Source organism: Desmodus rotundus, chromosome 10 (genome assembly GCF_022682495.2).
Source record: "Desmodus rotundus isolate HL8 chromosome 10, HLdesRot8A.1, whole genome shotgun sequence".
In the NCBI taxonomy this organism is placed as follows: Eukaryota; Metazoa; Chordata; class Mammalia; order Chiroptera; family Phyllostomidae; genus Desmodus; species Desmodus rotundus.
In genome coordinates, this window is record NC_071396.1 from 68,050,232 (window position 1) to 68,062,960 (window position 12,729).

The window sequence follows — 12,729 nt, forward strand, 5'->3', positions numbered from 1 at the left end:
AAACTCCTATTCTCTCAAATCTGGAGAAACAGGGAAACTAGGAGCTAGCAGAAACAAGGATTTTCATTAACAATTAACTGTACTCACACCTGTCAGATGGCCATCATCAATAAATCAACAAACAACAAGTGCCGGTGAGGATGTGGAGAAAGGGGAACCCTCATGCACTGTTGGTGGCAATGCAGACTGGTTCACCCATGGTGGAAAGCAGTATGGAGATAACCTCAAAAAATTAAAAATGGAACTGCCTTATGACCCAGTTATTCCACTTCTGGAAACATATCTGAAGAAACCTGAAACTAATTTCAAAGAATATTGCACCCCTATGTTCATTGCAGCGTTATTTACAATAGCCCAGATTTAGAAGCAGCCCAAGTGCCCATCAGTAGAAGAGTGGATAAAAAGGCTGTGCTACATTTACACAATGGAATACTACTCAGCTGTGAATAAAAGGAAATTTTACCTTTTACAAGAGCATGGATGGACCTGTAGAGTATTATGCAAGTGAAATAAGCCAGTCAGATAGACAAATACCATCTGATTTTTCTTCTATGTGGAATCTAATGAACAAAATAAACTAACAAACAAAATAGGAACAGATACAGAGAACAGACTGAGAGCTGTCAGAGGGAGGGGAGTTGGAAGGCTGGGTGAAAAAGATGAAGGGATTAAGCAAAATTTAAAAAGACAACAACTCATAGACACAGACACCAGTATGGTGATTACCAGAAAGAAGAGGAAGAATAGGGGAAGATTGAAGAGGGTACAGGGGGTATAAATGGTGATGAAAGGAGACTTGATCTGCGGTGGTGAACACACACTACAACATATAGATGATGTATTATAGAATGTACATCTGAAACCTACATAATTTTATTAACCAATGTTAGCCCAATAAACTTAATAAAAATAAAATTTAAAAAGAAAATAAAGGTTTCATCTTGATTAGCTTAATCCATCTTCATAGCAGCCTTGTTAAGTGGGTATTTCATTTTCATTATTTTATAGATGGGGAAACTGAGGCACAAAAACATGAGCAACTTGGACACTAATGTAGGGGCAGAGCAGCCTTCCGCACCAGTTCTCAAAACCTGCCTGTCACATTTAACCATCGTAGCTGGGATGGAGGAAGTCAGGGAAGAGTTAAAGTTTCAGGAAATTTTGAGCAAACATGAGAGAGAGCCCTGAGCTCCTGAGTCATTATGATGGCAAGGATTAGAGAATGCTGGGAGGGAAGCGGTGAGAAAACTGCAAAAGAGACAAACAGCTTCCCTTTCTGCCGAGACCGTCTCTGCCGTCTGCTTATGCAGCCTTGTGCAGATTTTCCTGGATTCTCTACACATCGGCAGGGAGAGAGGATGGCATAAACACACAGCAAATTCCCCTCCATTCAGCATGCACGCCAAGTACACCTGCATATCCAGGCCCATTGCATTTCCATACAATGCGGCAGCCACAGGGGAGAGAGCAATATCTCTTCTGAAGGTATTTTGAATACAAAATGATCTGTATGTATCTGAATATGTTTTATCCAGTTTGACCTTTGCGATGTTCAATGGTGGAAATATCCATGGCTGTTAAATGACAGGGCAATCAGCTTGCTTAGAGAGGAAGCCAATCATTTCTTTCCGACTTTATTCTCCTTCAATTTTTCTGGAGTGGATCAACATGGATTTTTATAGCTGCTGATGGATTGATTTGTGACTGCCTTTGAATGTCAGTTTAGACACAAATAATGACTTTTTTTTATTTTTGAGAAAATGAAAACCTAAATCTGTTTGCCTCCTTTTCATGGGCTCTTAGGTCTGAAACCAAGCTTCTTTTTGTTTTATTTCTTTACTTCATGTTCCCAGGGTATGATACATAAGTGATCGTTTCAGACAGCTGAGCCTTGTCATCCATCCTTGGGCAACGGTGTTCGCCACACCTGGAAACAATCGAGACCGGGCCAGCGAGGCACTTCAGCACCTTTTTCCAGCCCACGGAAGCCCCAGTGCACACTGCTTAGAGAAAGGCTTAGCGGGCACTTTGAAAGAACCAGGCGAGTCTAGCCTCCTCTTGTAATCCATGTCATTTGAGATCCTGGGTGCTGGCAGAATCTTCTTTCCCACAATTGTTTCCCACCCTCATCCCTCCTCTCCCCTCCAATGTGCCTCAGATCTTTTTATTCACCAGCTGTGCAGGGTAGAGAACTTTTCCTGCAGAACCGATGTGACGCAGTGGGACAGAGGGGAACACTGGGAGTTGTCGCGGGAGACTCAGACACCACGGTGTTGAGAGCAGGGGCTGTGGGCAAAGACCCAGTCCCAGTCTCAGCTCTGACTGTACCAGTGTCACCTCTCTGAACTGCAGTGTCTTCATCTGTAAAATCAGAATCATACCAGCTCTGTGAACATCGGGTCCTCTTGTGTTGCAAGGGACTCGCTCAAATTTGCTTAAGCAGAAATGGGGTACTGTCTCACACACTAGAGGGCAGAGGTACAGCTGAGGACACATGGACTCTGGTTTGAATCTTTGTCCTTTCTGTCCTCTCTTCATGATTTTGTTTCTCTGATGGGGCCTTGCATACTGAAGGGCCAAGGCCAAAGAGAGCTCCATACCCTGACAGTTCTGGGCCTGGGTAGCAGGGTGGTCTTCTGCCAGTGACAGACCCAAGTGCCCAGAGCAAGGCTCTGACTGGGCTAGCTTGGGCCCCAAGGGCACCCCTAGCCCAAGCACTGGTCAGGGTGGTGACAACATTTTACCATATTTTTGGACTATAAGACGCATATTTCCTCCCCAAATTTGGGAGGAAAGTGGGGGTGCATCTTATAGTACGAATGTAGCTTACCTGGCTCATTGTGAGGGGGGTGGCGGTGGAGCAGTTTTTTTTTTTTTCCTATTTCCCAGTCTCTAAAACCTAGGTGTGTCTTATGGTCCAGTGTGTCTTATAGTCTGAAAAACACAGTAGGTCACATGGTGTCCACCATGGGCCCCCTGCTCTGGCCAGGCGGCCATGGGAGGGAGGTGTGCTGGGTCCCCAGAGCCAAGCGCCATCATATTACCTCACTGCATCCTGATGATGCAGAATGGCAGATATGCAGAAAGCACTGGGCATATTATCCTGGAACAGAGTAATCACCTGGGGTTGATTATGGTGATTAAAAGGGGAGGTGCAGGCCTAAGGCTGCTGCTGCCGGGCAGTGCTGGGAGGCAGGGGAGAGGGTTTTCAGTTGGCAGGAGTGGGCCAAGAGTCTAGGCAACCTGATGAAGCTCTGCCTGAGGCTTTCCAGACCTGCACTGAAATCCTACCTGACCCCACTCACACACTCAAACTTACACACACTCACATGCTGGCACACAGGCATTTGCACACACACACACATGCTCACACAGGCTCACACTCATGCACACACTTACACACTCACACCCAGCACTCCCTGGTGCTGCACTGGGCTGCTGAGACAGGAAATTGTCTCCTGGGAGCCAGGAGCATCCTCCTGAAGGCATCTCAGAATATAGGTGAGAACCTGTCAGCATTTTGCTGGGAGAGTGGCAGCATACTCTGAAGGACCAACAGGACTCATCATGATTGCATGACTTAAAACGGGGCGGGGGGCAATCTAGGGAAACCAGAGAGAGGTGCTGGAGCACCAGGGATAGTAACAGCAGAGCAGGGGCCACCCTACACCCGAAGAACACAGGAGGGTGTGGGCCCCCAGCTGCAGGAATGGGTTGGCAGACAGGAAATGCATCTTTAGTAAAATAATCAAGAAATGAGGCCCCCTTGTTCTCATTTTCCTTCCACCCACTGATCTCCTATCACTGCCACCCACTGGTCCAAACCAGTCGGCAGCCAGTTTGGGTAGCCCCCACAGGTCAGCCCCAGAGCCCAGAGCAGGTGGGGAAAGCGGAGAAGGATCCAAAGGACGAAGGGACTCTAGCCAGCACCAGACCTACAGAGAGTGCTTCAGGGAATGGAGCTTTTCCCTGCAAGTCCCCCAGATCAGAGGGACAACCAACCTGATGCCAACAGAATTCTCAAGACCCCAGATATGTGGGTCACTCATGAGACTGCTCAGCCCCATCACCTCTGAAGCTGGGTCAGGGGTCAGGGCCCATCCTATCTCCACCCATCTGGAAGGCAGCAGTTAAGGCTTAGAGACTTGAGACCAACCAGGCTGGAATCCTCCTTTTTTGTGTGCCTTTGGGCAAGCCAAATAACTTGAAGGAGCTTCATTTTCTTCTTCATGCAATGGAATGCCCTACCTCACAGGATTATTGTAAAGATTTAGACAACACAGGTGAGGCTCCTGTGACAGTGCTGGTGGATGTGCACCGTACTGTAGCCATTGCTAAGTAGGTTTAAAGGGAAGAGTTACTTGACTGGTAAAACCCAGTTGAACATTTTTATGACTTCAAAGGTACACAAGGAACCTTCCTCTGTAGTATAATGTACATGAGTTTCCACTTAACATGTTGACTATGCAGTTAGTGCCTTGATAGGGCACTAACTTTTCCTTGCACCTAACAGGGAAACTATCCAGCTAACTTTATTCCCTTCTGTGTCCACCGTAGGCATGAAACTCTTTGGTGTTTTTGTATTCTAACATGGAGCACTAACTTGTAGTTCATCCCAAATATAATGTAAGTATTTCTACCTCTATAGAGAATCACATGGTCATAGAATTGAGAGCTGGAAGGAATGCTAGATATTACTGTATGTCTCCCAATTTGTGAGGGACCGGCGGGCTGATGGGAATGAAAGGGGAGCACAGAGAGTTCAGCAAGGCCCTCTGTTCTCTCCAGCCCTCCACGCTCATCCTCTCCCTTGCCAGACCTCTTCTTGGCCATAGCTCCTCTGAAATGGCCCTCATGTTGCAAGGACCTTCGTACCTGACTGACCATTGGGATCACCTGGGAACCTTGTTAAGTAAGGATCCCTGGGCTCCCCTGTGAATATCCAGATTCTCTAGGTCTAGGATGCAGCCCAGGAAGCTGGATTTTGGATAATCACCCTGTGTGTTTCTAAAGTGCTTGTGACAACCATAACATAATGATGCACACTTAGGACATAGAAGGACGATGTCAACATGGTATAATGGAATGGATACTCATATTCTCATTGATTCAGACCAGAGGGACTCACTGGTGTTTCAGATGGCTTTGTGTTTTATCGTCTTTTCTTGCTCCAAACTGAGGGCATTTTGGTTCATGGTCTTGTGTTCCCAGCATTCTTTGGTTTGACTTTTCACCTTTTCTAGAGCAATGTCCTGGGCCAGTCGACCATGAAGAATAATTGTGGTGATATGACTGACATTAAACTGGAGGTTAAGTTACTCTGAATTGTGGCCACAAGGTTACCTCACAAACTAAAGGTTACCTAACTTAGGAAATTGTGTTACCATCCTTTATTTCAGTAGTTCTACCCTCTTTGGAGAAGTTGGGAGGTTTCCCCCTATTGTGGTGTATGTTAAATCCACTCTTTTCCTTGCTCCTAACAGGGAAGTGTCACATGTGCATCTGACCCTGGTCTCTACCTTCTCCTTGGCCTCCAGACTGCTCTCCTGACGCAGCTTGGGGAGCATGTTGAGGAACCACTTTCTAAAGTGAAAATTAGAATATATGGCCCCACTGTTTACACCCTGGGATATCTTCCCCTACAGGTTTCTATGTAATTTGTGCTATAAATTCACCACCCCTGCCCTGCCCCCTCACTCATTGGGCCCTCTTCAGTTCCTTGAACATGCCAAGTGTGCACTTCCCTAGAGCAGAGAGTTCATAGATTCCCCAACATCCATTTCTATGGGGTTATTCCAGAACATGAACAGTATTTCTACTCCTGTTGTCAGGCATTGGCTCAGGAATGGACAAGCTAAACCAAATTTGGCAAATGAGAAGGGAGGGGAATTCAGCAGGGGAACATCCTCACTACTAGGAGCTGGGGAGAGATGGGCATGGATAAAGCGGCTGGAGCACTTGTAAGGTCTTGTAGGACAGCAGGCTTGGGATGAAGTGGCCAAGTACAGAGAAAGGACTTCTTCATATTGTTGAACTGATGAATCAACCAACCCTGATTCGGGGCATATTTCTGGACTTCTTATGTGACAGGATGAATTTCCTTATTACTTAAGGTTTCTTTTTTTCTGGGTAGAGATTTTTACTTATAACCCAAAGCATCCTAAGTGTTTGATGCTGTTCTCTCTACCTTGGATCTTCCTATCACTCATTTATTATCATGATCCAAACTCTCTAAGACAGGTTATCTCCATTGGCCTTATTTAAAATAGCATCTCCCACCTGCCACAGGAATTACTCTGTGACTTCTCTTTGTGCCCTTCAGGGCACCTAGTGCCATCTTAAATTACATTATTTATTGTTTACTGAGTGTTTCACTCAGATATAAACTCCATAAAGATCGATACTTTCTTCTGTGTACCACTAAAACAGTAACTGGAACATAGTAGGTGCTCAATAAATATTTGTTGAATGCTCTAGAAATAAACAGCATTCTGCCCAGTGCTGCACTGTAGGCCAGGGCCAGAAGACATTCAGAAAGTATAGGAGGTATTTCTTTTAAATTTTGGAGGGTATTCAGAAGATTGATTGAATGTTTAATACATATTTGTGAAAAAGAAATAAAAGTTGAGAGCAGTGCATTGTAAAATGTTGTCAATGTATGTAATAATTAGTGCTTCTCAAACTTCAACACCATGCTTTTTTTTTATTTTTACTTTTTTTAATTTTTATTGTTATTCAATTACAGTTGTCTGCATTTTCTCCTCATCCCTCCAACCTACCCCAGCCAATCCCACCTCCCTCTCCCACCTCTACCCTCCCCCTTGATTTTGTCCATGTGTCCTTAACAGTAGCTCCTGTAACCCCCTCTCCCCACTATCCCCTCCCCACTCCCCTCTGGCTATTGTTACATACACCTGACGACCACCCCCAACATCCCTACTCCGGGGGTATGCGTGCCAGACGTTTCCCAGAGGGGGTAGTGCTGGGAGGTTAGTATTTTAATTAAAGAAAGCATGGTGTTACAAACCTCCCAGCACTACCCCCTCTGGGAAACGTCTGGCACGCGTACCCCCGGAGTAGGGATGTTGGGGGTGGTCGTCAGGTGTTTGGGTCCTTCCTGGGAATCTCTGTCTTCTGCACATTCAGCCAGGAGGCAGGAAGAGTTAGTTGAGGTTTGCTTTTGTCGTTTGTATTCTGAATCTAATAGAGGTCTCCTTCTCTCTCTCTTTCCTTCCCCTGCTTTAGATACATAACTGGAGAATCACGGTTTTTCAAGCAAGCCAAGGTTTGGGTGCATTTTAGGAAGAATATGGCTTTCCAGCTTGGATCAGGACCAAGACCGCCTTTGACTCACAGGGGACATTGTCATCAGGGGGCTAGAATGAGAAAGATCCTTTGTGGACTGTTTACGAAGTTCTTGGCTCTGTAGCTGCTTGATCTGATTTCACCCTTTTATGAATCAAATGAGGTAGGTAGTAATATTCTAGATGTGGATGAATGTCAGGACAGACAGACGCTAACTCAATTAGCCAAGGCCAGGCCTGCCCCAGTCCTGAACCCACACTCTGAGCCATTTCTCTGTTGCTCAGCGGAGCCCAAGCGGCCTCAGTGTCCACTGGGGTGGAGCAGAAGCACTCCCTGGAGGGGCAGGAATGACCGAGGCCTCTGCTCTCCATCTCACACCTGACACAGGGCCCATCTCAGGAGGCAGCTGCAGCGGGCAGAGCAGGCTTGCAGTGGGGAGACCTCCAGGGAGCCTCCTGCAGGCCCACTTTGAGAGTGACAGCAGTGTCGTTGAGATAAGAAATAATGCAATTCTCCAGGAGAACCGCAGCCTTCCAGCCCATATAAATGATTCCTCTAGTAATTTTGCCAAGGATTATGTGTTATGTGTGCCTGGGGAACCAACACAGCCTGAAAATCCGTCAATATTTCTAGAGAATGGTGTGTGTAATCAGTCAAGCATTTTGGAAAAAATGTAGTTGATTTTAAATAGCAAGTGGTTTTAAAAGCAAGTGCTTTTGAATGAAAAGATTCAACCATAGTTTTTAATTTTGTTTTCTTTTTCCCCAAGAATCACCCTGAGCAATTTCTTAAAGAATTAAAATGAAATGTTTCTGTGGTAACAAATCATTCAGTCGTATGGCTTGGAGCTTTCCTACTCGCCAGCTAATGGGTCTGAAGAGAGATTCCAGAAGATACTTCGTCTGCCATTGAGACCTTGCAGCCGGAAGCAAACACAGGGAGCTGCTGCCAGGACATAATTGTCTGCAGTATCGCTTCATAACGCCCTGGGAGCAACCAGGAGAAGGGGCCTGCAGGGAAGGGGCAGTGCAGACCGAGGCTTCCCGGGGGGCCCCATGAGTAGGGGCTAGTGTGGCAGGCACTCTGTTCAGGTCATTCACTAATCTCTCCCTCAGTCACACATCTAGATCTGGTTTGGTTTATATAATGGCTGTCTTAGTATAGGGCCATTTGTCACTTTGTGAAGAACCAAAAGTGGATATCGGTCCTGGAAGTGACATTTTCTTTGGAGAAGCAGGTATAATGATTTATAACCAGGTTATGTATTGCAGAGACTGGCTCAAATTTGCAGTCCTGCAGGAAATATTACTGACAGGTAGAGCCTTACCGGTTTCTGAAAAGTATCCATTAATGCCTTTGCAAAGGGAATTATCTTTGAGGGGAAAAGAAGGGTAGCCAAAGTCTAAGAACAGGGCCAAATGACAACCTCTGGGGCTGACATGAAGTTATTACAAACCCACCAAGTTTTGAAAGGAGAGAAGAGATGGCTTTGATCTTAACTGAACTGTCTCAGGCATCCCTGAGAAAGTAACCCACTGTGATCCCTGCTGGGAGTGGCTTCTGGCTTCCACAGCTTCTCAATAACTGTGTCTGTTCTCCATTTATCAGGAAACCAGTGGACAGGTCCAAGTTCCAGTCCTCCCACAGTGTCTGGGCCTTCACCCACTAAGTGTGCTGACTCCTCTGTGTCTTTGACCCACCACTCCCCCAGCTTTCTGGCTCTCTCTGGGCCTCTCCTCCTTCTCTCTCCAGTGCAGACCCCATAGCTGATTACACAACTACTCTCTCATCCCTAGAACCCTGCACCGTGCATCCCTGCACCCCTAGTATTCTGTCCTGCAGAGCTCCAATCCTGGAGCAGTCCCACATTCTGTTTTCCCTCCTGCATCAGTTGAGATTGTATTGGGTTGTGTGTGATAAAACCTAACATCGGTGGCGTAATCAAATAGAGGTTTTCCCCCAAGCCCCCATTTTAAAGAGCTGCAGGGCTGTGTGTGCATGTACAATGCTCACAACAGGCTCTTTCTCTCTCCTCATTCAGTCATGCTAACGTGGTTTTTGTCCTCATGTCTATTGTCTTATGGTCCAAACATGGCTGCTTGACATCTAGCATTCTGTCTGCATTCCAGGAAGGAAAAGGGTGAAAGGGTCAAGGGCATGTGCCAGCTGAATGTACCTATAAACAAACAAATAATTACAAACAAAACAAAACAAAGAAACAAACAAAAAACATCTTCCTGAAAGGACTCCTTGTGAACTTTGGCTTTTATCTCATTGGCCATTCACAGGCCACCCCTGCATACAAGGGAGGCTGATAGGTGTGTTTTCACTGTCACATCGCCTCTCTAAACAGAATAGGGCTCTGTTTGTAAGGAAACTGGGGAGTGGGTCGGGGCTCAACAGCCAGCTCTCTCTGCGGCCCTCCACCCCCACGCCACAGACACGTGGTCCCCTGCCCAGTGTGTCCCTCTGTCTTCAGAGGCTTCCCCACACCTCACCACTGTCCTCAGTCCCTCTGCCCACCCAGCTTGTTGTCCTCTTTTCACATGGACATGCCATCCATCAGGCAAGTCTTCATAAGTGCAAATACACCGATGTATTTCCTAAGTCTCAGCACACGGGTTGTCCTCACTGCCCCCTCTTTTCTGTGCTTCTGTGTTCTACTTCCTTGTCGACTTTGCCTCACTCATGATCCACTGGCACTCAGCCTCTCAACGTGAGAGTACATTATATGTCTTCTTGAGATGACCACTGAGTTGTTTGTGCAAAGCACTTAGAATGGTGGCTGACTTATAGAAATAGTTCTACACAAATTAGCTGTTATGATGATTATTCCAAAAGAACAGGAAAAAACAATACAAAGCCCCCTTTATGCATTATATATTCATCTGCTTATGGAGCCCACTTACTTGGGTACCACAGATATACCAGCTTCAACACGTTCTAAAGAAAGATCATCTTTCTCCTCAGGCTTCTTCACTGTTTCAGTGAATGAGACAAACTTCCAGTTACCCAACCAGAACCCAGGGGCTGTCTTCAGTTCTCCCCTCTCCCACTCTGTCCCAATCACAGAAATCATAAACAGTCAAGCACACCTCCCCAATATTTTTGCACCTTCCTCTCCGTCCTACGCTCACAGCCTAGGTCAACCAGCAGTTGACCTCCCTGGGCAACTGGGGGGTCCTAATCAATCTCCCTGGGCTTGGGACATAGTCCCCTCAAAGCTCTCCTCCACATGACCCCCTGTGCACCACATAAAATGCAGACCTCCTCTTGGCACTCTGCAAAGCTGTGCTGACAGCTCAGAGTAGCAGGGCTCATGCACATTTCTTGTAAAATTTTACTTTCATGCAGTTAAGAAAAATTTAAGTAAGAATTTTGTTTTTAAATACTGCTTTTGTTCATGGAGAAATAAAAGTAGAACACAGCTCCCATATAGTTCGAAGGGCTGAATCTAGTTCTAAAATGCCTGGTCTGGTTGGGGTAAGAGATAGTATTCGCCTGGGAAGCGGTTCTATGGTTACTTCCCTTCTCTGTCCTTTCTACCATTTGCCACAGTTGTCCTGTCCCTCATCTGGACTAAAGTCAGGATGATAATAAGCATTCCTTCCCCTCTGGATTGTCAGCACAGAGCTATAGAGTCCAGCTCTGTAGCTCATGATATGTAAAAACCTTTGTTAAGCCATAAATCATCCTTGTAGGAACAATGAGAGAGTCTTGACTTTAAATGGGAAGGTTTTGACAAAGAGCTTAAAGCATTCTGATCCCCTGTCACTTTTCTAAAGTCTGTGCTAGGTCAGAAAGGGGCCAAGATCATCACGGCCATGGACGACATGAGCAGGAGCTGAAAGGTACCAGACAGAGGAGTTAGCAGCAAGTGCTCCTGGTGGTGGATGAGTCGGGTTTGAGCTGGATTTTAGCTGGATTTGATCCCCACACAATGTTCTCTTCACAGCTCACGCTTCTCAGGTAAAATGCAGTTTGTCATAAATCTGTAGGTTTGGATTGTTTGGTGTTGGAGAGTGAAGAGTCAGAGTGGATAGTGTCAAAGTAAGTGAGAGTATCATGCTGTCAAATTAACAAGGTTTTTAGAACTAGCAGGGAAAAAATAAAAAGAGAAGTCAGCTCATTTCAGTTCTGAAACACTCTCTAATGAGTCCCTACCTTTCTGGGGTCTTGGGGTTTTTTTGGTTTTGTTTATTGATTTGAGAGAGAGAGAGGAAGGAGAAAGAGAGAGGGAGAGAAATGTGAAAGAGAAACATTGATTGGTTGCCTCCCATAGGCCCCCTGACCATGAATTGAACCCGCAACCTTTTGGTTTATGGGATGATGCTCTAACCAACTGAGCCACCTGGCCACCTGGCCACCTGGCCAGGGTCTTATCTTTCTGTTTTTCAGATTTGGAGACTGAAAAGTTGCCTACTGGGCTAGAGGGCACCTTCTTATCTTTCTCTTTTTAATCATATTGTTTCCATTAACATACTTAATGTAAAATCTATGTTTACCCTGAGAAAGCACATGCTGGTTTTAGGCAGAAGTGGCATTCTGAGCCTAGGGCTCAGTGTTGTATTCCTTTAGTAGTCAACCCAGGGCTGCATGGCCCAGGCCCATGTGGTGCTCCCTTGGCCCTGGGGAGGAGGAAAGAGAGAGTGGGTGGCAGGTTGTGGTGAACAAAGCCCAAGAACTGGGGAGCAGTCAGGCAATGAAGACATATGACTAACTAAGGGAGTAATTATTTCAGAACCACAATTTTCCCCATTATGATATAAAATACTGACTTTAAAAAGCCAGAGGGAAATAATCTGCATATAAGGCCACTTACAGTGTAGTCACTGCTTAAATTCTCATTCTCATCTTTCCAATTCTTTCCCAAGGGAAACCACCACAAGCTACCCTTGGTGGACCAGCCTCTCTTATGCTGCAGGCCTCTATGCAGCTATCCCAGTTCCTGGAACACTCTTCAGCAACATTCTCTACATGCTTGACTTCTACTTGCATTGGAAGATTCTATTTTCAAGACAGTGGAGTAAAAGCTTCTGTAAATCCATTCCTCCATAAAAGCAATGAAAACACTAGCAAGAGCTGTCAAATTCAACTTTATCAGAATTCTGGGAATTCAGTAGAGGCTTGCAATAGTCTGAGGAGAGTTTATTAAAGAAAACTGAATCTTAGTGAAAACAACAAGATATGTACCATTTTTACATGCTCTAATCCCATCCCCTCTCATCAGCTCCATGGTAATCTTGAAAACCAACAGCTTCACTGTTGTAGCTAAAAAAAACAGCATCCCAGCACCCACTGAAGGAGGCAGAATGGATTTGGAGCTCCCCTAAACCCCATCCTTAGAGAACTACTACTATTTGACCTGTCTGGTCAGTCACTGAAAAGTGGCATTTTTAGGACTTGACTGTATTTTGCCTGACT

The 12,729-nt window shown here is 45.7% G+C and overlaps 1 long non-coding RNA gene across 2 annotated transcripts; it reads left to right on the forward strand.

The window, feature by feature from the left end:
* Positions 1–1,306: 1,306 nt before the first annotated feature.
* On the forward strand, positions 1,307–12,286 carry LOC128779442 (uncharacterized). Of its 2 annotated transcripts, XR_008425373.2 has the most exons (6): positions 1,307–1,485; positions 1,854–2,041; positions 4,558–4,626; positions 7,246–7,468; positions 11,091–11,274; positions 12,180–12,286. It is a non-coding gene; the product is annotated as an uncharacterized lncRNA (long non-coding RNA). The 2 variants fall into 2 exon arrangements; XR_011650516.1 differs by lacking the exons at positions 11,091–11,274; positions 12,180–12,286 and having other exon boundaries at positions 7,246–8,054.
* Positions 12,287–12,729: the final 443 nt, after the last annotated feature.